The sequence below is a fragment of the Theropithecus gelada genome, chromosome 20 (genome assembly GCF_003255815.1).
Source record: "Theropithecus gelada isolate Dixy chromosome 20, Tgel_1.0, whole genome shotgun sequence".
NCBI lineage: Eukaryota > Metazoa > Chordata > Mammalia > Primates > Cercopithecidae > Theropithecus > Theropithecus gelada.
The window spans coordinates 30875089-30902689 of record NC_037688.1 but is presented as its reverse complement, the minus strand read 5'-3'; the positions used below and the strand labels follow the sequence as shown (position 1 = coordinate 30902689).

The following is a 27601-nucleotide window of genomic DNA, read 5'->3' as shown; positions in this document are numbered from 1 at the left end:
TTCCAGGGTCCCTCAGCTGCGGGGCAAAGTGAGACTCCATCTGCCTTAGGCAGCTTTCCTGAGCCTTGGGGGACTGGCCTGCAATGAATCCTGGGTTTCTGGGTTCCTGGGTTTCTGTTATCCCTTCTAATAAACTGACTTCATATAATCTGTTGTATGTGAGTGTTCTGTCTCAACAAACTCAGACAAGTTGGTAATTGGTGCACAGTGAATCTCCTTCATAGTATGCATATCTTAAGCTATAGTAGTTGAGACTGACTAGTTTTCCCAAGTGGTTGTACCTATTTATACTCCCATCAGCAGTATATGAGAGATCTGGTTGCCATCCAAACTTGCAAGCACTTGCTATTGGCAATCTTAATTTTAGCTATCTGGTGGATGTGCATGATAGCTCATTGTGGTTTTATTTTGCATTTCCCTGATTGCTAATGAGATGGCGTATCTTTGCATACATTTGTTGGCCATTTGGATCTCCCTTTTTGTGAGATGCCCTGTGAAGTGTTCAAGTCTCTTGGCTTTTTTCTATTAGGTTGTCTTTTTCTTACTGATATGTAGAAGTCCTTTAAATATTTTAAATAGAAGCCCTTTGTCAGTTAAATGTTTTTACAAATATCTTTTCTCACTCTACAGCTTGTTTTTGCATTTTAAAAGGCTTCATGGGCCTACTTTCAGTTTATTCCTACTCCTTGGAGGCAGTCCTTTGAAATAGAAACCCAAAGAGATGGGAGTTCACTAGGCTCTGGTCACCAATCCCTGTTGTATTAGCCCCAAAAGGTTGCCCATCCACTTAGTCTCACAAATCTTCCTTGAAATTTTCATGTGCTCTCAGGGAAAGAAGGGGCTCCAATTTTGGGGTTCACCTCCCTGGGCTTCTACCCTCCCCTAGACTTGGCCTAGTAATCCTTCACCATCTTGTAAGCCTTCTAAAGCCTGGAAGCAAGCTTTTGTTTATAATCTGTCCAGCCTTTCTAGTCACCGTCAGGAGTGGGGTGGGCCTGAATTACCTAGCCTACCATTATCAGGAAGTAGAAATCCCCCATTTATAACATGATACAGGGAGAGATACTAATCCATGCCTAAATAACTTTCCAATTCAGAAAAGGAATTAAAAAAACAAAAATTGAAGAGAAAATGGCAAAAATGAATAATACAAGTTTCAGAGGCATGTGAACCAGAGCAACGCCATCCTGAGTAGGAGGTGGGTAAAATGACGCTGAAACCTACTGGGCTGCGTTCTCAGACAGTTAAGGCAGTCTAAGTCACAGGATGAGACAGGAGGTCAGCACAAGATACAGGTCATAAAGACCTTGCTGATAAAACAGTTTGCAGTAAAGAAGCCGGCTAAAACCCACCAAAACCAAGATGGCCACAAGAGTGACCTCTGGTCGTCTTCACTGCTACACTCCCAACAGCGCCATGACAGTTTCCAAATGCCATGACAACATCAGGAAGTTACCCTATATGGTCTAAAAAGGGGAGGCATGAATAATCTGCCCCTTGTTTAGCATATTATCAAGAAATAACTATAAAAATGGGCAACCAGCAGCCTTTGGGGCTGCTCTGTCTGGAGTAGCCATTCTTTTATTCCTTTACTTTCCTAATAAACTTGCTTTCAGTTTACTCTATGGACTTGCCCTGAATTCTTTCTTGCACAAGATCCAAAAACCCTCTCTTGGGGTCTGGATCGAGACCCCTTTCCAGTAACACAGGAAGTGGCCAGGACTAGTAAAAGTCTACTGAGTGCACGGCTCAGATTTCTGAAATGAACCTGGATCATCGATTCATGCCACCTAATCCAAGACTTGTACAGCTGAAGTCTTGACATCTTGATTGCTTCATTTTAGGTATCAGGCTGAGATACAATTCCTGTTAGCTGAGATGGACATTTAGTGTATCAACACTGAATGGCTGAATTACAGTGGCCAAAAGTGAATTTTTTATTTATCTACCAAACAAGAAAGGGCACATTTTCCAGACCCTTCTCACTTGAAGAACACAAAAGAACAATACATTTTTTGAAAAGACATTAAAATTGAGGTTCTCTGAACTTTATCAAATTCAAGCCTGGGCCACTGATCTTCTTTCAGAAAGAGTCTTGATCAATACATGGATCTAGACTGGGAAACTCACTATCATGAACACCCTCAGACACCCTGGGGAAAGGCACAGTACTTATCTCTGAAACATCTAGCCTCTCCTTCCAAGTCCATTAACCCAATTTGTACACTCTCTCCCTCCTCTTTCTAGGTTCTCCCTGTTTCCTTTGATCAAACTGTTCAAGGGTAAAATGCCTAGAACTTTCTTCTTCCATCCTGCCCCCTTGTCCATGCTTAGACTCATCCCACAGATCTCAGCTGAAACAGCACTTAATCTAGAAATCCTTTCTCTAAAGGCTTTCTAGACCCTTGACCTCTCTGACATCCCCTTCTTATATGTCCTCAGAGCAATGTACTTTTCACATAAGATATAAATATGTAACTAAATTTTTATGTCTTCCTTCCCTACCAGAGAGTAAGCTTCATGAGGTCAGAGATCTCAACCATCTTGTTCATTGCTGTTATACACCCCTTGCATAGTGATTGGCATAGAGTCAATAAATATTTGTTGAATGACTGGACTGACAGCTGAATCACTGATCTGTTCATTACATTTTCCTTCTCAAAGATATCTACATTTAAAAAAGAATAATTTGGCAGATATTTATTGGTTTTTACTATCCTGCATCCACCCCCCACCGCCTTGCTGGAACAATGTCATGGATTTCCCTGGGGAAACCCCTCACTCCAATCCAGGAGTGGACTATGCCAGCATTACACCTCCCTAGCTATATGGTTCAGAACACAGCACATGACTCAAGCCAAGCCTATCAAAGCCAATGAGGCTTAATTCTGATTTTGGGGGGAAACTGCTGCAAGAGAGGCAATGCTTTCTTTGTATTGAGGTGCTGAAATTGGGCTTTGAGCCTGAAGCTGCTGGCAGTCTTCTTGCCCCTAGGAGGGGAGAGGCTGTCTGAGAACGAAGCCACACAAATGACAGCAGTGCCAAGAGACTGAGTTCTTAGGCCATCATTTGAATTCTTAGATCCAGCCAGGAACTTCTGAGTCATCTGAGCCAGTCAATGTTTTCTGACACAAGTGTCATCTGAGCTGTATGCTGTGACCAGAGTATCCTGACAAAGTGAATTCCTTATAAATAATTGCAGCCCATCTATTATTTGTAATGTATTATCATAGCGTGAATAACTTGAATAATCATCCAGACTGTAACTTGCAAAAGCAGTTTTTGATGATCTTTTTCAATTTGTCTAATATGCTAATTTAAACATATCAGACAAGTTATTTTAAAGCCATGTTTGCCTTACTAAAATATACTAACTTCTATCTTGTATGCCTTTGATTCTGTCAACACCAGAGTCTGAAAGACTGGTAGGATTTCAGGAGCACACAGTGAGAACACCTTTTGTTTCTGCAGCCATTACACATGATGAATGTTCATTTGGAGAATTAGCTTCAACTATTACAGACACATGCATGGTATGTGCATGCGTATACACACCACTTAAGCTAATCTACTTTATAAGATTCTTATGAATGCTACTCAATTCATATTATTTTCATTGCAGCAAATTCTTAAATACACATTTGTTTACACATTTGCTACAGTGAAGAACAGGTAATGAAATTACCATTTATTGATAACTAAAAATCCTTACTTTGGATGCAACCATCAAATCAATGAAGGCTTATTCATATTTTAAAGTAAACAAGAGATGTAATGGCCCTCTTTTGCTTGTTTAACAATAAATAAATAAGCTGCAGTCTACCATTTCTTAGTGACTTCTTCATGAAAGAAATCTAAGCAAAACAAATCCCTGCGCATATTAATTTCTTTTCCTAAAACCTGCAACAATCCATCCTTTCACCCAGTTGTTGTACCAGTTTTCCTAATCTACAGAATTTTCTAACATGAGAAAATGTCTTCTTATATGCATATATAATGAATTTAGTAGATCATTTTCTCAAACCTATTTATCTTGCTTGGATTCAAGTTTGTGTTTTCAATTAAAAATACTCTTTAACTGCTCCTAACCATTTTTAACAATCTATTAAAATATTTCTTTTGGCTATCCAGTATAATTTCCTCTCCCTTGTCCCTCGCCATTCTCCTTCTGGTAAGAACCCACTGCCCTCTCCAGAGAGGTAGGCAGATATAGCCAATCATAGTATCCTATCCTTTTCTGCTCTGATTGCTCCTGGGGGTGTACATGTGACCCTAACAATGCCAATCATAATCCTTGCCTTGAATGATGGCTAGACATTGGCAAACAGAAGTTCTTTCTTTGGGCTTGCTGGGCCAAAAATGAATTTAAAGGTATTGGCAGCCCTATCACATGGAGAAGTCCTTCTGTAGGACAAAGCCAAGTATATAAAAGCAGAGATGTGAGCAGGGTGGATGGATGCATAGACGGATAGAAGGAGGTCAGAAAGATGAATACAAGTGAATCAGAGCAGACATCAATAGCAGTTCCAAACTTTGAGACCCTGCTGTCTGTGGTTCATCTTTTGATCCTGTGAGCCACCCTAGTGTCCTAACTAAATGGACTAATAAATTTCTGATTTTGATTAAGCTCTATTAAAGTAAGTTTCTGTCACTTGAGATCTAGCATTCTCTACGATAATTACTATATTTGTAGGCATCATACATTTACCTGAAATTTATTCCTGGAGTTTATTAGGAAGATTTACAAATAACTACTATGCAATGGCATGAACTGCTATTTCCAAGCAAGTTAAAAATGCCTCATTTCTATTAGAATAGGAGAGAATAAGCTTATACTTTTTGTACCTCTATCTAATATATAGACTAATTAATCTGTGCCAAGGACAGTTAAGTACGCTTTACAATGCCTGGAAATTTAGGAATTAAGAAAAATTGCTGCATCTCTGGATTAGGTAACAATTAGGTAATTGTGTAATTCCATGCACAAATTATTCTGTTCTTATGAAGCTCACATTTGAATATGACCAGCACATACCAGTGTCTTTGCAGAGGCTCATGTAGGTCCAAAGAATTCTGGTCATCCCAAATGTGTGAGTCCAGAACAAATAGAAAATAGTTCCCCAGCACATTGGGAGGCCGAGGTGGGCAGATCACTTAAGCCCAGGAGTTTAAGACCAGCCTGGGAAATATGGTGAAACCCCATCTCTACAAAAGATAACAAAATTAGCTGTGCATGGTGGCACACACTTTTAGTCCCAGCTACTTGGGAGACTGAAGTGAAAGGATGGCTTGAGCCTGGGAAGCAGAGGTTGCAGTGAGCTGGGATCATGCCACTGCACTCCAGCCTGGGTGACAGAGTCAGACTCTGTCTCAAAAAAGAAAAGAAAATATCATTATCAGAAAGAAAAGAAAATATTTCTGTCTCAAAAAAGAAAAGAAAATATTTCATATCAGAATGAAAATATTTTATTCTAGAGACTGGAAAACTGACACATTATACATGCATTTTCCTCCAAGTGCTAACAATATGAGTTATTTCTGCAAACATTATTAAACATATTAATATTTTTGCAAACGTTATTAAAAATTGATCTTATTTGTTAACCAAATTCTGACAAAAAAGTAACATCTGGGAATCAGATTTCCCTTCACAGAAAAAATGCTTAGAATTATTTTAATAAAATCAGCTATAACATAAGAGCAAACTTGTATTTACTCACTGACACTTCCATGGCTCCAACTGTAATCAGTAGAGAAAGGGACTAGTGCTTTCATCAATCTCCACCAGCCATTAGGGATGTGGCAATTTCCAGAAGCAAGTGAACAGCAAGCTCGTTTGACCCTTCCCGATTGAGTGCTTTCAGCATTGATCACTGGCTCGTACATCCTTACGAGCAGATACTTGTTAAATGCTACATGTCTACCTTTTATTAAAATGTCAAATGTAATTCTTTTAATTCATATCGGATGTGTGTCATAACAGAATTCAGTAATGAAAACCAATGACAGAGATTGGTTATATAGTATAACACTGTACTTGAGCTGTCTGGCATATAACAGGGCCATTTTTCTTCTTTCAGTTATCACATTGGTAAATATTGAGAGGAAATTCTTAGTGTGCTGCTTTCACAGGGTTTGGCCAGATCAATTCCCATTAAAAGCTTGAAAAATATCTGCATCCACTCTATATCTCTAACAAGGAAAACAATAAGATATTCTTCTAAAATTAAAGAGGACTTCCACTCCTAGTAATGGCAAGTAACAGTTGAACCAACCATTCACGTGAACACAATGAAAAGCTCTAGGTGAAAAAAAAAAATTAATCTTAAAGAGCTGTCAAGATAGTAAATGATTACCAGACCAAACCACAAAAGAAATCAAGCACCACAGAAGTAAGCAAAGCCCTGGAATACCATAGTCACTTTTGCCCTTAGGGCATTTGCTGATGCAGAAAAATTGGGGCCTTGGTTTTGGTGGCCTTACCAGCCGATGAGATAGAAGTCAGGCGCTATGATGGCAGACCAGAAGGAGCTCACGTGGGCCACTATCACAGAGAAGGAACAAAAGGGCCAATGAATACGGACCCTACAGAGTGATCGTCTGAGAAACCACATTGGGATGCGTCGGGACAACAGGGGAACCCAGAGAATAGAGAGGAGCAAACTGGGCACCAGCCTGTCTGGGCTCAGTATGGAGCCAGGAGAGCCTCTCCAACACGAGAAAGGGCAAGTGAGTGAGTACCCCTGGAAGATTCATGCTCTCCACAGAGGCCTGTACAAGACTGGGAATGAGAGAATCATCCTGCCCCCTTGAAACCCATCCCCAAAACTTACAGAATGAGGCAGAGAGCCACCCCAGCATTTTGCACGGGTAATTCCAGAGTCCAAGGGGACCTCCACAAGCCTTGGGCCCCAGAGCAGACAAGCACCAGTGCCACAGCTCCAACAGAGGCCACAGTTGTGGTTCTGGGGAGCACTAACATTGCTCTGCCACTGCTTGACAGCCAGGGCTCAGTGCCAGCTTCTGGCCCACCTTCAGCCTGAAATTGGCTGGCCACCTTTCCTACCCCACCATTGGTAGCCAGCTATGCAACACTTGCTAGAGCCTCCAGCCCAGTGGTTTCATTTTTGTGTGAACTCAGCTGGAGGGCACAGCCTCCTGTTGTCACAGGAAGACCCTACCCACCCCTGCCACAGGTAGCCAAGTGGGCAATGCTTGCTAGAGCTTCTAGCTTCAGCAGTCTTGCTTCTGTGTGAACTCAGCTAAAGAGCACAGCCTCCTGTTGTCCTGGACAGCAGAGCATGTGACCCTACTGACCTCAGCCACTGATGCCAGGCAAACAACACCTGCTAGAGCTTCTAGCTCAGCAGTCCTATGTCTCCCTGAATTTGCTGTGAGGTGCACCCTCCTGTTGCTTTGGAAACACCCAGACAGTAGGGCTGGCAACCCTACCCACCCCAAAGGTCCATAACCAGATGGGCCACACGCACTAGAGTTTCCAACTCAGCAGTCCCACTTCCACCTGAACCCTGTGGGTGGACACGACCCTGTGTTTCCTCAGGAAGCACATGGACAGAAGATTAGGGCTGACCTGGCAAGGACATGTTTTGCTGGCCAACTGCAGCCCCAGCCTGAGGGAACCCTGTGGACCAGAATACCCAACAAAAGAAACACAGACACAGAGACAGTAATCGAAGGAGGCTCCTCTCAGACCCAGAAGACTAGAATCGAAGCCAGTCAATCAAGCTCGCCTTATACCATAATCAAACATTCAAGGGCATCAAAGAAAATAAAAATCAAAACAATGCATCCAAAAGGACAAAGACTGAAGGAACATTGGCCCACACAGATGAGAGAGAACCAATGCAAGAACTCCAGCAACTCAAAAAGTCAGAGTGTCTTCTTTCTTCCCAACAACCACATTACTTCTCCAGCAACGGTTCTTAACCAGGCTGAGATGGTTGAAATGGCAGAAATATAATTCAGATTATGGAAAGAAACTAAGATCATCAAGATTCAGGAGAATGTTGAAACCCAATCCAAGGAAGCTAAGAATCACAATAAAACAATACAGAGCTGACACACAAAATAGCCAGTATTGAAAAGAATGTAACTGACCTGATAGAGCTGAAAAACACATTACAACAATTTCATAAAGCAACCACAAGTATTAATAGCAGAATAGACTAGGCTGAGGAAAGATGCTCAGAGCTTAAAGACTGACTTTCTGAAATACAACAATCAGACAAGAATAAAGAAAAAAGAATAAAAATGAATGAACAAAACCTCCAAGAAATATGGGATTATGGAAAGAGATCAAATCTATGACTCACTGGTGACCATGAAAGAGACTGGGAGAAAGGAAGCAACCTGGAAAATGTGTTTCAGGATACCATCCATGAAAACTTCCCCAACCTAGCTAGAGAGGCCAGCATTCAAATTCAGAAAATGCAGAGAACCTCCAAAAGACACTTCACAAGAAGACCATCCCCAAGACACATAATCATGAGCTCTCCAAGGCTGAAATGAAAGAAAAAATGTTAAAGGCAGCTAGAGATAAAGGACAGGTCACCTACAAAGGGAAGCCCATCAGACTAACAGCATATTTCTCAGCACAAACCCTATAAGCCAGAAGAGATTGGGGGTCTATATTCAACATTCTTAAAGAAAAGAAATTCCAACCAGAAATTTCATATCTGGTCAAACTAAGCTTCATAAGCAAAGGAGAAATAAGATCCTTTTCAGACAAGCAAATGCTGATGGAATTTGTTACTATCACACCTGCCTTACAAGAGCTCCTGAAAAAAAGCAGTAAATATAGAAAGACCATTACCAACCATTACAATAACACTCTTAGCTACACAAACCAGTGAGACTATAAAGCAACCACACGAACAAGTCTCCATAATAACCAGCTAACAATATGATAACAGAATCAAACCTACACATATCAATACTAACCTTCAATGTAATCGGGCTTGATGCCCCAATTAAAAGGCACAGAGTGGCAAGCTGAATGAAGAAACAAGACCCAATGGTATGCTGTCTTCAAGAAACCCATCTCACATGCAATGACACCCATAGGCTTGAAGTAAAGGGATGGAGAAAAATCTACTAAGCAAATGGAAACAGAAAAAAAAGCAGACAAATACTAATTTCACACAAAACAGACTTTAAACCAACAAAGATCAAAAAGGACAAAGTAGGGCATTACATAATGATGAAAGGTTTAATTTAACAAGAAGATCTAACTACCCTAAATCTATATGCAGCTAACACAGGTGCACCCAGATTCATAAAGTAAGTTTTTAGAGATCTACAAATAGACCTAGATTCACAAACAATAATAGTTGGAGATTTCAACAACCCCTGACAGTATTAGACAGATAAGGCAGAAAATTAACAAAGAAAGTCAGGACCTAAACTCAACACTAGATCAGATGGACCTAGTACACAGCTACAGAACTCTCTGCCCAAAGACAACAGAATATATATTCTTTTCATCACCACATGGTACATATTCTAAAATTGACCATGCAATCTGACATAAAACAATCCTCAGCAAACACACGCACAAAAAAAAAAAAAAAAAATCATACTGACCACAGCATACATATATAGATAGAAATCCAAACCAAGAAAAACACTCAAAACCATACAACTATATGAAAGTTAAACAACCTGCTCCCAAATGAGTCCTGGGTACACAATCAAGAAGAAATTAAGAAGTTATTTGAAATTAATGAGAACAAAGACACAACATGCCAGAATCTCTGGGAAACAGCTAAGGCAGTGTTAAGAGGGAAATTTATAGCACTAAATGCCCACATCAAAAAGTTAGAAAGATCTCAAATTAACAACCTAACATCACAATTAAAAGAACTAAAGAAGCAAGAGCAAACCAACTCCAAAGCTAGCAGAAGACAAGAAGTAACCAAAATCAGAGCTGCACTGAAGGAGATAGAGATACAAAAAAATATATAAAAGATCAATAAATTCAGGGGGTTTTTTTGAAAAAAATTATTTAAATGGCTGAAGAGAAAAATTACTAAAGTAGAAAATAGATCAGAAGGGTTATGCAGGACAGTATATGGAGGGACAAAAAGATAAAAAATAAACAAGTTAAGAAACATGGAGGATGGAGATCTGACATCACTGAAGGCTTGAGTGAAGTAAGAGGAGAGAGATAATGAGTCAGAGGCAACATCTAACAAATAACGGCTGAGAATTTACCGAAGTGTTGAAAACGACCAATATTATCCATGATCTATATGTACCACATTTTCTTTATTGAGTCTACCATTGGTGATTTAAGAAGACCAAAACATCTCAAACTAGATAAATGGGGGAAAAAGTCATACCTAGACTCATCTTAGTGAGGGTGAAGAAAACCAAAAATAAGGAGAAAATTACAAAAAGAGCCAGTAAAAAAATAATCTCCAAATGAGACATGGTTAGATTGGGAGCTAACTTCTCAATAGACTAGAAACCAGAAGACAGTAGGATGATGCATTCAAATGTGCTGAAAGGAAAAACTGTCATCTTTTAATTCTAAAACCAGGAAAAATATCTCCCAAGAATAAGGGCAAATAAAAGACAATTTAAGACAAACAAATCTGAGGGATTCACCTTGGCAGACTCTCAATAAAGAAAAATCTAAAGGATGCAATTCACACAAAACGAAACTGATCCCAAATGGAAAAATCTAAGAGGCAAGAAGAAATGGTGGGGGAAACATGGTCAACAGTGAAGTGATTTAAAATGAACATGAGTGCTGTCATGAATTTAAAAAATAATAATAGCATTTATAATATTAACAGTAAAAATAGGCTTTAAATAGATTTTAAAGTAAACAATATCAACATTTAAGTCAGGAGTTGGGTACATGAAGTTCAAGAGTTCTGAGATCTCTCTAATGTACAGGAGAAATAGAACAGTTTTCATTAACTTAGTTAAGTATACATACATGTTGGATTCCTAAGGAAGTACTGAATTAATGGAATGAGAGTGACAATGCCCAAACTTGAAGACGGAAAAACTGAATAGTAAAAAGAATACTAATCCAGCAATAATATATTGAAATATGTTGAATTCAACCAAGAATGTAAAGTTATATTAACATTAGCAAAACAATGTAGCTCAACACTCAACAAAAATTATATAATAGTCTCAATAGATGCAGAAAAAGAATATGATAAAATTCAAAGCCATTCGTGATTTTAAAAAGTTGTTAGCAAATTAAAAATAGAAATAACTTCCCCAACCTAATAATGCATATCTACAAACGTATAAAAATCTACAGTAGGCATAATGCTTAATGCATAAACATTGAAAAATTTCACTTGGTATCAAGAACAAGATCCTTATCTATTGATACCCATTATCACCATTCCAATCAACAGAAATTTAAAGTCCTATCTAATGCTGGAAGATAAAAAAGAAAAACTGAAAAGGATGAAACAAACTCGAATTGTTAGCAGATAATATGAATATTTAACTTCTGTATAAAATCCAGTAAGCTAACATAAATTATTAGAATCAATAGGTTTAGCAATATTGCTAAATACAAAATAAATATATCCAAAAATTGCATTTCTATATACTCAAATAAGTAAAAAAAAAAATCAACCTAAGAGTTAATTACAATACCATAACCAAGTTCAAATTCCTAGGGCTATAACGCAGATGAAATGATAATACATTATTAAGAAAAATTAAAGATGACCTAGGTAATAAAGAGATATACCACACTCATGGGTTAGAAAATTCAGTATTGTAACGACAGCTTTTTTCCAGATTGAACTGGAAATGGAACTTCAAATAAATCAAAACTTGAAAAAATTTAGTCCTCAAAAAAACCAGAATTTTGTATGGGACCTGACATGCTGAGTCTAAGATTTTTACGAGAATGAGAAGGGCCAAGAATAACGAAGATTATATTGAAGAAGAACAAATTAAATTACTGGAGGATTTTTTTACTCAATCTCACATCCTCTAGCCCACCAATAGCTTCCCACAGTGTAAGTTGGAAGCACCTACTCAGCTGTACTGCATTATTTCACTTTTTCCGTCCTTGGTTTATCTGATAGGAACCTCCTAGTGCTCACACATATGAAGCCTGGAAGTGTGAAGGACATATTCCTTGACCAGTGGGAGACAGATGGAAGTCAGTGCATAAAAGCTACATTCTTCTATTCTTTGGACAGACAATTTTGAGGTACCTCCTATAAGGCTCTTCAGAGGGTCCCAGTGGGACAAAACCTCAGTTGTCCACATTGATAGCCAACTTAAGAACACAGCCTAAAACTGCTTTTATCGCCTTCCCTGCCTCATTCTTTCAGTCCTTCACTCCTCCCCCGCAATCACTTAGCAAAAATAAACTACCAACACTCAAGTCCTAGACTCAAGCTCTGTCTCCTTGGCAGAGATCCAGGATCAGATAGAGGAAAGGCCTGCTATATCAGACATCAACACTTATTATAAAGTCAAGTCTGGGGCAGGAAATAGACAAGATGAGCCTGAAACACCTGGTCATGCCTGAAAGCAAGGATACTATCACAGACTACGCAATCAATCAATCAATAAATCAAATGGCATAGACGCCAACTTGCAGGGTTCTCCCATTGGCCAAAGACAGGATAAAACTAATTAGTCACCTTTAGAGGACACTAGAGCACCAAGTCATTATTCTGATGAAGGAAGGGAGGAAGAGAGGGAGGGAGGAAGGGAGGAAAGGAGGAAGGAAGGAAGGAAGGAAGGAAGGAAGGAAGGAAGGAAGGAAGGAAGGAAGGAAGGAAGGAAGGAAGGAAGGAAGGAAGGGAATTCATGTCTTTCTTGTATAAAATGTATTTCATGGTAGCAAAATAGTAAATGAGAAAAAGTTCTTTACAGAAAAACTCTCACTGATGAATGAATGTACGACAAATGATAGTACTATTTGAAAATCATCACACTGCCACTCCTACTGAAAGGATTTAAGCTCTTATGCTAAAACTTTGGGGTGAAATCTTGATGGAGAACATTACAATCAATCAATCTGGCTGATAACACATAAATCCTGTAATCAATCTTAATACCATTAAAAAAAAAAAAAAAAAAAACTAACCAGGTGTGGTGGCTCATGCCTGTGATCCCAGCACTTTGGGACGCTGAGGCAGGAGGATCACTTGAGCTCAGGAGTTTGAGACACCATATAAAAAATGAAAAGACAAATCTCAAAATGCGAAAAGGTACTTATGACACATAACCAACAAAACTCCTATACCAGAATATTTAAAGAACTCCTACAAAACAATATTAAAAACACACACAATCCAATAAGGAAAAAAAAAAAGCAAAAGAACAGGCTGTTTACCAGAGAGTATCTAAATGGCCAATAAATACATGAAACATGCCCAAACTAATAAAAAACAGGCAAATGCGATTAAAACCACAAGATACCCCTACACATGTAGTAAACAGGCAACACTTGAGTCTGATAATTCTGAATATTGGCTCCTCTGTGTTGTAATGGGAAATGCTAAGCACTTGCTGATAAGACTGCAACTACGTAAAACTACTTCAGAAAACATTTTCCATCATCTAGTAAACTTAAAGATATGTATGTTCGATGACCCAGCAGTCTTACCCTGGTAGACAGTCCAGAGAAATGTATGCACATGCTACAGACATATGAGTAAGACTGTCCACAGTAGTGTTATTCATAATAGTGAAATATTGGAAACAACTCAAGTTTTCATTGATAGTATATAGAAAAAATTGCTATATTCCTATAATCGAATATCATAAATCAATAAAGATGATCTGCCCAGAGACCAACAATATGGATGAATTTTACATCAAGTTGAGAGGGAAAAAAGCAACAGGAAACACGAATATACACAGTGTGATTCAATTTATATAAAGTACAGACAAAGGAAAAACTGAACAACATTTCTAGGAATGTATACAAAAATGGCAAAACTGTATTAGAACCTAAGAATGACTGTAAAAGTCAGGATAGCAGTTACCTCTAGGGTGGGAAAGAGAGGGCTGTAATGGAGAAGGATTCTGGGATACCCACATCCTAATACTTGCCCAGGTGGTGGTTATACATCTGTTCCCTTTATTTGTTAAATGGTTAAATGTGTTTCATACATTTACGTGTATGTTCTATTTCACAACTAAAATTCTAAGGAGAGTTCATTTTGAAAATTAAACATTTCTTAAAATTTGGGAAGCATCTTTAAAATTCTGCAACTCAGTTTTTCCCAAGGTAGCATCACCTCAGGATCACCTAGTCCTACCCTAGAGATTCTGATCAGTCAATCTACCGTCAGTCCTGGGCACTGGTATTTTCAAATAGATTCCCTGGTTTGGGAAGTTCTTGGCTGAGTCCAGATTCCATGAGTGGTTAAGGCATTTGCCCTGTGCTTCCCAATCCCACCACAAGGCTCTCTCCACTGTATCAGTGAGGACTAGACATCCCTTGCCTTTGGGCTCAACTCTTGTCCTACAAAAGAGTTTTACAGTCAGCAGGCTCACAGGTTTGGCACAGGAAGTGATAGCAGTAGGTACCTTTTGGACAGGTTCCCATAAGTCTCCAGTTAAATGATGCTTACTATCCGGTAAACTTGCATTGACTGTTAATTTGACCCACATTAAAATTTAAGGTTCTCCTGTCCAGTATTCTGCTGTTCTCTCAAATCCATCCAACAGATCATAAGAATAATGCACAACTATTGCCAAAAATGATTTTGAACTGACTTATGCACAAATTTACCCCCATTTTAAGTCTCAGTGATGCCGTAAGTTGTCATTCAGTCAAGTTCATGAATACAGTTACCTCTATATTGATGGACCATTCTCCAAAATGAGGAGCCAAAATCATTTGAATTAAACAGAGATCTCATTTGTCCCTGACTCATGATAATGTCTGTCCTACAGTCCTGTATTAATTACTTTGCCCAAGTAGAAATACACTACCTATATAAGAATTTCACTTCTGAACAAAACAAAATAAAAATCCACGAGTGGTGACCTCAAAATGAACTGGTTAAATTTAAGGACTCATTTTTAAAGGTCAGTGTCCTTTTGCTGCAAATACAGTCCCTATGCAGATGAGAAGTTGAACCTGCCCTATGGAGCCAAGCATAATTAGCCAGCTGCACCCTCATAATAAGGTGCAGATGGTTAATTGCACCAGCAAATAACTGCTTACTTGTGGGCACAAAAGCCTGTACCTAAAATCATTGAAAGTATACTTGGGACTATTTATGCTCATGGCAAACAAAACACATTTCCAAGGTTTCATCTGCTAACAGATCACAGCCAGCTCCAACTCCCTGCTTTGGGGGACAGCCATTCACGCTGCTGAGGTCTGGTCCAAGGGAGGGATGACTGGCCACAAAGCCAATATCAACTGGTGAAATATTTCCTGGGGTGCCGAATCCTTGTTGAAAAATCTCCTGAATTTGTTGTAATAGGGATGAGGGGATCAGTCAATAAAGTGAGACTTTGGTTTCCCTAGAACCCAAAGTAAATTCTATATTCTTTTGATTACAAACCCTGAAATGATTTTTTTCATAAACAAACATCTCAACATTAGTTTTCTGAATAAGAAAAAAAGACCAATTTTCCTCTGCCCTTGAGGAATTTCATGCACTAGCCAAGCTCCTAGAATTTAATAAGCTGTATTAGATTCAACACACCCAGTGGTTGTTAGAGACTGTTCCAAAGATCCATTCTAAAACATATTCTATTAATCCCAATGTGGTAAGAATAGGACATGGGGAGAAAATAGAGAAGGGATAACTACTCCATAAAACCCATGTTTGGAAGTCCTCAGCCAGCTGCAAAGCTTTCAGTTGGGCAAGAGGTCAAGATGACAGGGCTGGGGAGCAGAATACTAATCTACTGGAATCCACACAGAACCTTTCTTCTGAAGAACCCAGTGGGTTATGCGATTCTATTCAGTTTAATTGTATACTGGGGAGGAGGAAAAGCTGTTTGCCATGGTTTTAATTGCTAAGAACACACTATCTTTTTCGGAACCATCTGTTTAATTGTAATTACAAACAGCGATGTAAAAACGCAAATGATTAACAAGTACAAAATTCCCTACCAGTAACAGTTTTAACGTAACAAGCCATATTGTGAAAGAGTACGTTGCCTTTTCCTGCAATATTTCATGATTTGGCAACTGACAACCTACCATTTTTTACAGAATCTCATTCTGGTAGAGCTAAAGGTATTAATTAGTATTCTTAGATTACATCCTCCTGTTATTGCTTTTTATTAAAACATAATCCCCTCTAGGAGTGAAGGGATTATATCAGAAATGAAACGCATAAGGCCCCTTTGTTTCCGTCTCCCACCAAAATCTCCGAGGTTTCATATGATACACATCATCCATAATTAATTACCAGGCATATTCCAAAGCATTGCAAGACTACTTTTTGGCTTTCATAAACACAAATTTCTGCTTTCCTGGTTTTGAAATATGCTTCCCACACTGTTATTATTTTAAAAGTCATCAGTACTGGTAATTGTTTTCAGACATCAATAAAAATAGCTTAACCTTGAAATTTATTTTAATTAGGGATTTTTCAAAGCCACTGCTGCAAACTTGGGTGGACTGTTTATAATAAAAATGAGCATCAACAACATAGTTGTACAGAACATAGAATTAGGCAAAGTTGTTTAACTTAGGCTTATAATAGCACTTTAAAGAAATAAAAACAGACACAGATACAGTCAGATCATAATGTTATTAGAACAACTTTACATTCAGAACATTTTAGATAGCTTATTAAAGCACGAAGATGCCATTTTAAAATAAAATAAGAGGGGAATTTATGAATTGCCTGTGAAATTACAAAAGATTCTTTTTTTTCTAGTCATTTCACACTAATTTTTCTTTAAAGTCAACCAAGTTGACTTTTTCATATTCATATTAAGATGAAGACCACCATTTTAAGAATATAGGATTTAGTATAGGATTTGGTATTCATATTAAGATGAAGATCACCACTTTAAGAATATAGGATCTAATATAGGATATGCTGGTTTATTTGAACCAACACTTTCTAACAAGCCTTTCTATAACGCACAGAACAATTTTTAAAAGTCCACTTTTCCTCCTACCACCTCAAGGGATAAATATGACCCTTTTAAAAAATCAATAAAACAGTGTGGCGATTCCTCAAGGATCTAGAACTAGAAATACCATTTGACCCAGCCATCCCATTACTGGGGATATACCCAAAGGATTATAAGTCATGCTACCATAAAGACACATGCACACGTATGTTTATTGTGGCACTATTCACAATAGTAATGACTTGGAATCAACCCAAATGTCCATCAGTGACAGACTGGATTAAGAAAATGTGGCATATATACACCATGGAATACTATGCAGCCATAAAAAAGGATGAGCTCGTGTCCTTTGTAGGGACATGGATGCAGCTGGAAATCATCATTCTCAGCAAACTATCGTAAGAACAGAAAACCAAATACCACATCTTCTCACTTATAGGTGGGAATTGAACAATGAGATCACTTGGACAAAGGAAGGGGAACATTACACACCGGGTCCTATTGTGGGGAGGAGGGAGGGGGGAGGGATAGCATTAGGAGACATAACTAATGTAAATGACGAGTTAATGGGTGCAGCGCACCAACATGGCACATGTATACATATGTAACAAACCTGCACATTGTGCACATGTACCCTAGAACTTAAAGTATAATTTTTTTAAAAAAGCAAAAAAAAAAAAAAAAATCAGAGAACTAAAACACTTTAAATCCAAATAAATTAAAAGATTGACAGCACAGTTTTTCAAATTAAATTACATTAGAGGCATTTTATGATATGTCCATTTTCCTCACTTTTCCTTCTCTGCCCAACCTGAAACTCTTCCAGCAATGATCCTACAATTATTTTTGCCTTATTTCAAGCCCCCATCCCTCACAAAAGACATTTTGTATGAAGAGCAGCCAAATGCTAAGTGTTTCTGCAGTGTTAATGAGGAAACAGATCTTGGAAGAAATTATTTGAAAGAAAAAGTTTGCCCTCAGGAATGAGTTGCTGTTTCACTTTTAATGATGGTAACTGTGATTGAGCATATTTCGGTCCATTGCGTTCTGAAATGTGCTCATCCCAAACCAGTGAGTGATCTTTAACCTTTGTGGTCCAGGTCCTACTGGGAATCTGATGATGGCTATGAACACTATTCCCCAAAAGATTAACATAAACATAAAATCTGAGGGCTGACACATCCAGGGTCAAGAATCTATTACACAGATCCCGAATGTGTACCAGTTACAACATGGTTTCAATACTAACAGGCTATGAGAGTTTCTTTCAAACTTGATGAGCGTTTTCATGTTCTAAATGTTTTTGCTGCTAAAGTGAAGAAACATTCTCAAAACTATTCTTGAAGCCTGTGAAACTATATAACTACTAAGGGGTAATAACTTCCTTCTATTTTGTGATTGCATAAATCATTCTCACACACAAGCCAGAAGTATTCCTTCCCCCAGATAACTCTAACTTTGCCTTGTATACAAGACATAAAATAAAATACCACCATACAAGTATCATTTTCTAAGAGCTTCTCAGACATGCATTCATTGTCACATCTTTAGATATAATATAGAATAAAATACACACTTCACATAAAAAGAAAATATTTAAGTCACTAGTCTGCATGTATATATTCTTCAGCTGGCATTTGCTAAACCTGAATTTTTCCATCTTTGTCACACATGTATACAGCAAATACATCCAGGTTTCATGTAAGATTTACTCTGATGCTCTCAATAAATAATTCAATACAAAAATTATTAAGAATAGTTCTCTCTAGTGAACCAGACTAGGAGAGAGAGTGCAGTAATGAGAAGCCTTTCATGTTTGCATTTCTAAGGTATTTAATTTTTTACAATGAGTATGTAAATGACTGTGCTAAAAAATAAGATTACAAAGTAATACATTGTTTTCTAATATAGGTTATGCTGGTTTGTTTGAACCAACTCTCCTGCTGAAAACAACTAAAAATGCTGGTTAAAATATTTTTTAAGCTTCTCAAAAACATCAAAAAGCTAACAAGACCATAAGGAATTACCCAGCCAACATCTAACTGAAAACAGGAACCAAGAAAGGTAAGTAGAGCACTGAAACAAATTTGGTAGGAGATCATCCTCTAGACAAGGACACCTTGAGCTCTGCTTGTGGCTGCCTGGTAGGGCTTCCAGGAAAGGTCAACATCCAGGGCCCATCAAAGGTGGGGAGACTGATAGGAGACTCCACTCCAAAGGCATACACTTTCAATGTTTTGGTCAAAAATAAAGCCTTCCTATCCCACCATTCCCAACTGAATGCAGGGGAAGATTCCTTGGCACCCAACAGAGAGAAAGGTATAAAGAAGAAAAAAAACCTGAAAGGTTAGAATCACAGCCAGCTCTCTTAGAGATGTACAGCCCAAATTCATATCACCTGTGAGCTCCAAAAGCCTCAAAGTGTGATTTTTACTTTAAAATGAGCCTGGACAGGTAGTTCCCTGAGGTACCTAACAGAGGCAAATGCAAACCCTCTCTGATGATCCTCCTTCTCTGAGGGCCTCTCTGAGGTTCTCCTTCAACTTAGTCATCAAATACTTCCCATAAATAATTTTCCAAGGAAGACAAGCAGCTCTTGGTCAAAATAAACAAGCATACTAAGAGAGTGGGAAAAGCACCCTGAACAAGAACCAGCAAAAACATCCTGTAGGAAAAGAAATTCAAGAAATGAAAATTAAAATAATTAAAATTAAAACTCAATGAATAGAATACCTAACTATAAGAAGAATATATTTGACAGTAGGGGACCCTTGCATCTACTTCAACAACTAGAAAATAAAATAGATAAATTACAAAAATCATATATTTTAAGACATTAGAGACGTATAGAAGAAATATAGTGTTAAATCAAGCTTAGCCTAAAGCTGCCTCCTTACATATTTTAAGTTTGGCCTAAAGGTTCCTCTGTACATTGTGAACTATAACCTAAATGAAGCTGTAAACAGACCATAGCCTACTCTTGTGCCAATCACTGAATTTTGGCCAAAAGTGGCCAACTTTTCAAACTGTGTTCAAATAAGGCAAGCACTGAGCTGTAACTAATCTGGCTATTTTTGTATCTCACTTCCATTTTCTGTACATCACTTTCTTTTTTCAATCCACAAATCACCTTCTACCACATGGCTCCACTGGAGTCTTTCTGAACCTACTCTGGCTCAAGAGGCTGCCCACAGCACACCAAAAGGATAACACATCATGATCAAGTGGGTTTCATCCCAGGAATGCAGGGATGGCTTAATATACACAAGTCAATAAATGTGATACATCACATAAACAAAATTAAAAACAGAAACCATACATTATCTCAACAGATGCAGAAAAAGCATTTGAAAAAATCCAGCATCCCTTTATGGTAAGAACCCTCAACAAAATAAGCATAGAAGGGACTTACCTCAAAGTAATAAAAGCCATATACAACAAACCCACAGCCCACAACATACTGAATGGGAAAAAGTTGAAAGCCTTCCCTGTAAGAACTAGAACAAGACAAGGATGCCCCCTTTCACCACTTCTATGCGACATAATACTGGAAGTCCTAGCAGGAGCAACCAGCAAGAGAAAGAAGTAAAGGGCATCCAAATTGGAAAAGAAGTCAAACTGTTGCTGTTCACCAGTGATATGATTATATATCTAGAAAACCCTAAAGACTCATCCAAAAGGCTCCTAGATCTGATGAACAAATTTGGTAAAGTATGAGGTTACAAAATTAATGTACACAAAACAGTAGCACTGCTATACACCAACAACAGTCATGCTGAGAATCAAATCAAGAGCTCAATTTCTTTTACAACAGCTGCAAAACAATAAAATAAAACAAAATACCTGTGAATATACTTAACCAAGTAGGGGAAAGACCTCTACAAGGAAAACTACAAAGCACTGCTGAAATAAATAATAGATGACACAAACAAACGGAAACACATCCTATGCTCACGAATGGGAAGAATCGATATTGTAAAAATGACCATACTACCCAAAGCAATTCCCATCAAAATACCAATATCATTCTTCACAGAACAACATGAACAATTCTAAAATTCACATGGAACCAAAAAAGAGCTCACATAGCTAAAGCAATACTAAGCAAAAAGAACAAATCTAGAGGCATCACATTACAAGACTTCAAATTATACTACAAGGTTACAGTTACCAAAACAGCATGGTACTGGTGTAAAAATGGGCACATAGACCAATAGAACAGAATAGAGAACCCAAAAATAAAGCCAAATAATTACAGCCAACTGATATTTGACAAAGCATATAAAGATATCAATTGGAGAAAGGACACCCTATTCAATAAATGGTGCTGGGAAAACTGGCAAGCCACATGTAGAAGAATGAAACTGGATCCCCATCTCTTACCTTATAAAAAACATTAACTCCCAATGGATCAAAGACTTAAATCTAAGACATGAAACCATAAAAATCCTAGAAGATTACATTGGAAAAACTATTCTGGCATTGGCTTAGGCAGAAATTCAGGACTAGGACCCTAAAAACAAATGTGACAAAACCAAAAACAAATAAATTGGTCCTAATTAAACTAAAAAACTTCTGCAAAGCAAAAGAAATAATAAGCAGAGTAAACAGGGTGGGAGAAAGTATTTGCAAGCTATGCATCCAACAAAGGACTAGCATCCAGAATCTACAAGAAACTCAAACAAATCAGCAAGAAAAAAAAACAAATAATCCCTTCAAAAAGTGGGCTAAAAACTTGAAGAGACATTTCTCAAAAGAAAATATACAAACAGCCAACAAACATGAAAAAATGCTCATCACTAGTTTGTCAGGGAAATGCAAATTAAAACCACAATGAGACACCACCTTACTCTTGCAAGAATGGCCATAATTAAAAAGTCAGAAAACAATAGACGTTGGTGGGGATGTGGTGAAAAGGGAATACTTCTACACTATTGGTGGGAATGTAAATTAGTACAACCACTATGAAAAACAGTGGGGAGATTCCTTAAAGAACTAAAAGTAGATCTACCATTTCATCCAGCAATCCCACCACTGGGTATCTACCCAAAGGAAAAGAAGTCATTATATGAAAAAGACACATTCACATGCATGTTTATAGCAACACAATTTGCAATTGCAAAGATATGGAACCAACACAAGTGCCCACTGACCAACAAGTGGATAAAGAAAATGTAAAATGTGTATACCATGGAATACTACTCAACCATAAGGAGGGACAAAATAATGTCTTTTGCAGCAACTTGGATGCAGCTGGAGGCCATCAATCTAACTGAAGTAACCCAGGAATGAAAAACCAAGTACCATATGTTCTCCCTTATAAGTGGGAGCTAAGCTATGAGATGCAAAGACATACAGAGTGATGAAATTTGGGAACTCAGTTGGGGAAGTCAGCAGTAGAGTAAGAGATAAGAGACTACATATTGGATATAGTGTACACTGTTCAGGTGACAGGTGCACTAAAATCTCAGAATTCACCACTAAAGAACTCATCCATGCAACAAAAAATCACCTGTACTTCAAAAATGATTGAAATATAAAATTATTTAAAAAGAGGCTGCTCAATTTGCAAATTGTTCTTTGCTGTGAAATGATTCATTAATCATTTTTTAATTAAATTAAACTCTGTTAATTTGGCTAAGTTTTTTCTTTTAACAATGGACTAGAAGAACTAAAATTTCAGAAGGGAAATGGCCTCTCATCAATGAGTTGAGGTTACTGGTTGTTTTTCTCTGAGGACATTTGCTAATTCTAGGCACAGGGAGACAATCCAGCTTGGCTCAGGTAGGGGATTCTTAAGGTAAGAAGAGGTACCAACAGAATAGTTGATGGTTGTAAAATCTGCCAAGACGAACAGGAACCTAAAAAGCGAGGGCCAGATTCCCCTATGGGTGATTTTCTGAGAAGTGGAACAGCATGAGAGTTCTGAAGTTGAATGAGAAAGAGTGTAGGGTTCTCCATTCCCCACTACTTTCTTTCTGTGTCCTGACTGCTCTATGATCTAGCCAATTGCAGGTTTTTCATAGCAGACTTGCACCCAAACCTGGGCCTTGAACATTCCTAGCCACTGATAAAGGTATCTAGGTTGCTGCCCACAACACTGAAAAACAAACTAGCCCTGGCCCTGAGCCAAAATCCTTACTCATACCCTGAACCCCCTCACTGTAGTCATAGCTAGGTAGAACACCTGTTTTCTCTTGCTGTCCATTTTGAGGACTGCTGCAGCACCCTGTAAGTTTCCCTAATAAATGCTTTGGATTGACCACTCTGGCATTTAGTCTTTCCTTCTTTCTTTGGAATCCCAACCGGCCCGATTTCTGGACAGTTTGGGGCACTTCCTTGTGGGAAATCTCCTGCCATCATTTTGGGGTGATTCTGGCCACAGGTATTGTGGGATGAAATACAGAGTGAAATCTGCTATCGTCTCTTGGTGCTTAGAACTTGAGGTTCAGAAAGAGGGAGGAGGGGCTTGCAACAAACACAACACAGTTTTCCCCCTCAAGACATTTGAATGAGGTTTAACATTTGATTGGGTATGAAACAAGGAATGAAGAATTGGAAACTGAAAGTTTTAAAACAGTATCATAAGCAATAGCATCAAAAAAACATAAAATAAATACAGAACTAACAAAACATGAGCAAAAGTTGCATGTTAAAAATTATAAAACATCATTGAGAGAAATTAAAGAGGACCTAAATCAAAGGAGGTATACCAGTGAAATCTAATCAAAATGCCAGCAGATATTTTTGGAGATATCAACCTTTAATTCTAAAGTTTGTATGGAAAGGTAAAGGAACCAGTGTTGCCAATTCAATTGTGAAAAATAAGAACAAAGTAGAAGGACTCGAACTACCAGATTGCAAAATACACTGTAAAGTTATCAAGAAATCGATTTTATGCTGTTAAAATGACTGGCAGTTCTTTTGAGAAAAATATTATTCATATTTTTCTGGAATATTCTGTTACATTGATAAATCAGAAACATGTATTCACATGTATGTGGTGAATTGATTTATGACAAAGGTGCCCAGGTAAGTGGAGAGAGGAGAATCTCTTTAACAAATGGGGTTGGAACATTCACCCTTATGAAAAAAATACACCTCAACTCTTGCCAACATCATACATAAAAATTAACTCAAAATCCATCAAAGACCTACATGTAAAACCCAAAGCTATGAAACTCTGAGAAAAAAACATAGAGGAAAATCTTGTTACCTTGTGTTAGGCCAAAAGTTTTTAGATATCACACAAAAACATAAAAGAAAAAATTAATAAGATTAGACTTCATTAAAACTTTTGACTTCAAAGGCATTATGAAGAAAATTGAAACCAGTCCAATTTCCTCATAGAACTGATGTTTATGGTCTTTGTAAATAAACAGAAATTGGCCCTCTTGATCTTAAGCTTGAAACTGAAATTTACCTTATCTGAGTTCCTTTCTTAGAAAACTGACCCTTGGGCCTCTCGGATAGTATAAAGGAACTGAAACTCACCAGATCACCGCATCCGGACAGTGAGAGACCAAATTCCTCTTCCTTACCCCTCCCTAATTCCTGCTTTCTACATTCTTTCCCTGGTATCTGAATCTCCAGTTTTAGTCAGTTAGAGAGAGACAATTTGAGACTCTCTCCCATCTCCACAGCTGCAGCACCCAAATAAAGCCTTCTTCCCTGGTAGTACTCTTTGTTCCAGTGATTGGCTTTCTGTGCTGTAAACAATGAGATCTAGATCAAACCCCTGGCATTTCTGTAACAAAATGTTTTAAAAAGGAAAGATGTGTCACATACTGGGAGAAATTATTTGCAAATTAAGTATCTGACTGTTGTCATATATACATACATATATATATACACACACACACACACACACACATTCTGCATTATCCAAAATGTCACATAAATGGAATTATGACATATATATATATATATATATATGAATGATATGGGCAAAAGATACAAGCAGAAACTTCACCAGGTTCACCAAACTTCTTCACCAAAGATACAATAACAAATAAGCTCATTATTCAACATCATGAATCACTGGGAAATGCAAATTAAAAGCAGAATGAGACCACTACACAGCTATAAGAATAACTAAACCTAACAAAATGATCACCTGCTAACAAGGGTGCACTATGGCAGTTTCTTGTAAAATTAATACTTACCATATGACCTATCAATCCTACTCCCAGTTATTTATCAAAATAATAACATATGTCCATACAAATGCCTGTATGGGAATATTTATAACGGTTCTACTTATTCATAATTACCAAATACTGGAAGCAATCCTAATGTCTATCAGCTGATGGTACATCCATTCAATAGAATAGTACACAGCAATGAAAAGAAATGAGCTACTGTTACATACAACAACATGGTTAAATCTCAAAAGCAATATGCTAAGTATAACAAGCTAGACAAAAAGTGCTATGTATGTCATAATTCCATTTATGTGACATTCTGGATAATGTAGAATCAGAAAACAGATCATTTCATTAGTTGCTATGGGCTGGAAGTGGGGAAGGGGCATTGACTACAATGAGGTACAAGAGAAACTTTCTGAGCTAATGGAATCATTCTACATACTTACTGTGGAAAGTACATGATATGGTTTGGCTGTGTCCCCACCCAAATATCATTTTGAATTGTAACTCCCATAATCCCCATGTGTCATGGGAGGGACCCCATGGTGGGTAACTTAATCATGGGGGTGGGTTTTCCTGGGTTGTTCCCATGATAGTGACTAATCTCACGAGATTTGATGGTTTTATAAAGGTGAGGTTGCCCTGCACAGGCTCTCTTGCCTGCCGCCATGTAAGACATCACTTTGCTCCTCCTCTACCTTCCACCATGATTGTGAGGCCTCCCCAGCCATGTGGAACTGTGAGTCAATTAAACCTCTTTCCTTTGTAATTACCCAGCGTCAGATATGTCTTTATTAGCAGAATGATAACAGACTAATACAGTACAGAATTTTATATTTTCAAAACTCTTGGAACTGTACACCTAAAAGAGGTGAACTTTACCATATTCCCAGGTAAGACGGGAAATGATTCGTCCAAGGCCTGGGGCTAATTCGAAGTTGGAAACAAGGCAGCACCTCAGGCTTTCTGCCCTTCAGGCTACCTGTCTGGCAGGGGAATCCCAAGAACAAAAATCCGAGGTCCGGTAACTTTCATGGGAGTGAGAAGTGGCTAGGGAAGGCTGAGGAGGGGAGGGGTCTGCAAAGTCTGGAGAACTCCTGGGACGCAGGGCGAGGACGAGAAGAGGGGACGCCCCGGTCAGTCCCCATGACCCCCACACTTTGACACCACAATCTCTGCGAGGACCTCTGACCTTGGTGCACTCCGGGTCCCACGTTTATTCTACCGCCATTCCCCACCAAGACCCCGCGTCCAACTCACAGACCCCGCCGCCGCTGAGGAGCTCCATACCCAGCTTGAAGCCGCCCGCGCTCCCGCGGCGCCGCCGGAGCTGTTGCCGTCCGTTGCCACGGTAACCACGGAGCCGCACAGCCTAGCAAGCCGCGCGATGATTGGAGGAGGCAAGCGTCCATAGCAACCGCCGCCCCAGCTGCTAGTTGCAAAAGAATTTGGTTTCCAAGGATTCTTCCGACACCACCTCTCCCCAAAGCCACACTTCGCCGGGCCTAGTTCTTTAAAGACGCTTCGTGCATTATCTTATTGAACACCTGCCTTCTGCCTCCCAGTGTTGCTGTGGGAATCTCTTATCTCTACAGGAAATTTTAACCTGTGGTCCTTTGACCTCTTCAGGAGGTCCACGAACCCCCTTAAGTTATAAGCAAAAGTTTGTGGCCTTTTACCTGGTCAGATGGTCCATAGCTGTAGATTCTCAAAGGAGCTGGAACCAAAACTCAGGTTGCCCGATGCCCAAGACGGCGCAAGAGTATAAATCCTACATCCATTAACCCCATCTTCCTTCTCAGAGAAACCAGACAAATAGAGTGTGGTTCTTCCTAGACTTCATTTACATTTATTCAAATCATGACTTGAGACATCACCCAAAGGCTTTAACTCTTGACCTTCATTCATTCATTCATTTAATAAAGTATCTATTGATCACTAATTTTGGGTCATATATTTGTCATAGGGACACTTTTCTAAGCATTGAAAGATAGCAATTGTCAAGGCAATTTCTTAGAGTTTTACTTCTGATGTGGGAGACAACAGACACATAAACAAGATCATTTCAGATTGTGGTACTAAACAAAATGTCAGGATGTGATAGGAAGTGCCAAGGGTGATGAGCCCACTAGACAGGTGGTTAGGGAGAGTGTCTTTAAGGAGACGATTGCGTTTGAGCTGAGACGTGGGAAGATACCAGCTATAGAAGAGCAAGGAAGAGGGTGGGCAGCACAAGAAAAAGAAACAAAGTTGCAGGCAGAAATGAGTTTGGAGCATTCGAGAAAATGAAGTCAATGTGACTGCCTCAAAGAGACACACTCAGATTGCCCTTCCCTGGCTCTTCACAATACTGTCTCCTTCTCCTCCGTACTTCC

General features: G+C 38.6%; 1 protein-coding gene across 1 annotated transcript in view; it reads right to left on the bottom strand.

The window, feature by feature from the left end:
- Positions 1–26541, bottom strand: part of HYDIN (HYDIN, axonemal central pair apparatus protein) — a 421369-nt gene extending 394828 nt beyond the window's left edge. Inside the window, exons 1-2 of the mRNA XM_025370321.1 lie at positions 26419–26541; positions 5036–5365 (exon numbers count right to left, since the gene is read on the bottom strand). The gene's annotated coding sequence lies outside the window, so the exon portion shown is untranslated. The remainder of the gene's footprint in view (positions 1–5035; positions 5366–26418) is intronic.
- Between the last annotated feature and the right edge of the window lie 1060 nt (positions 26542–27601).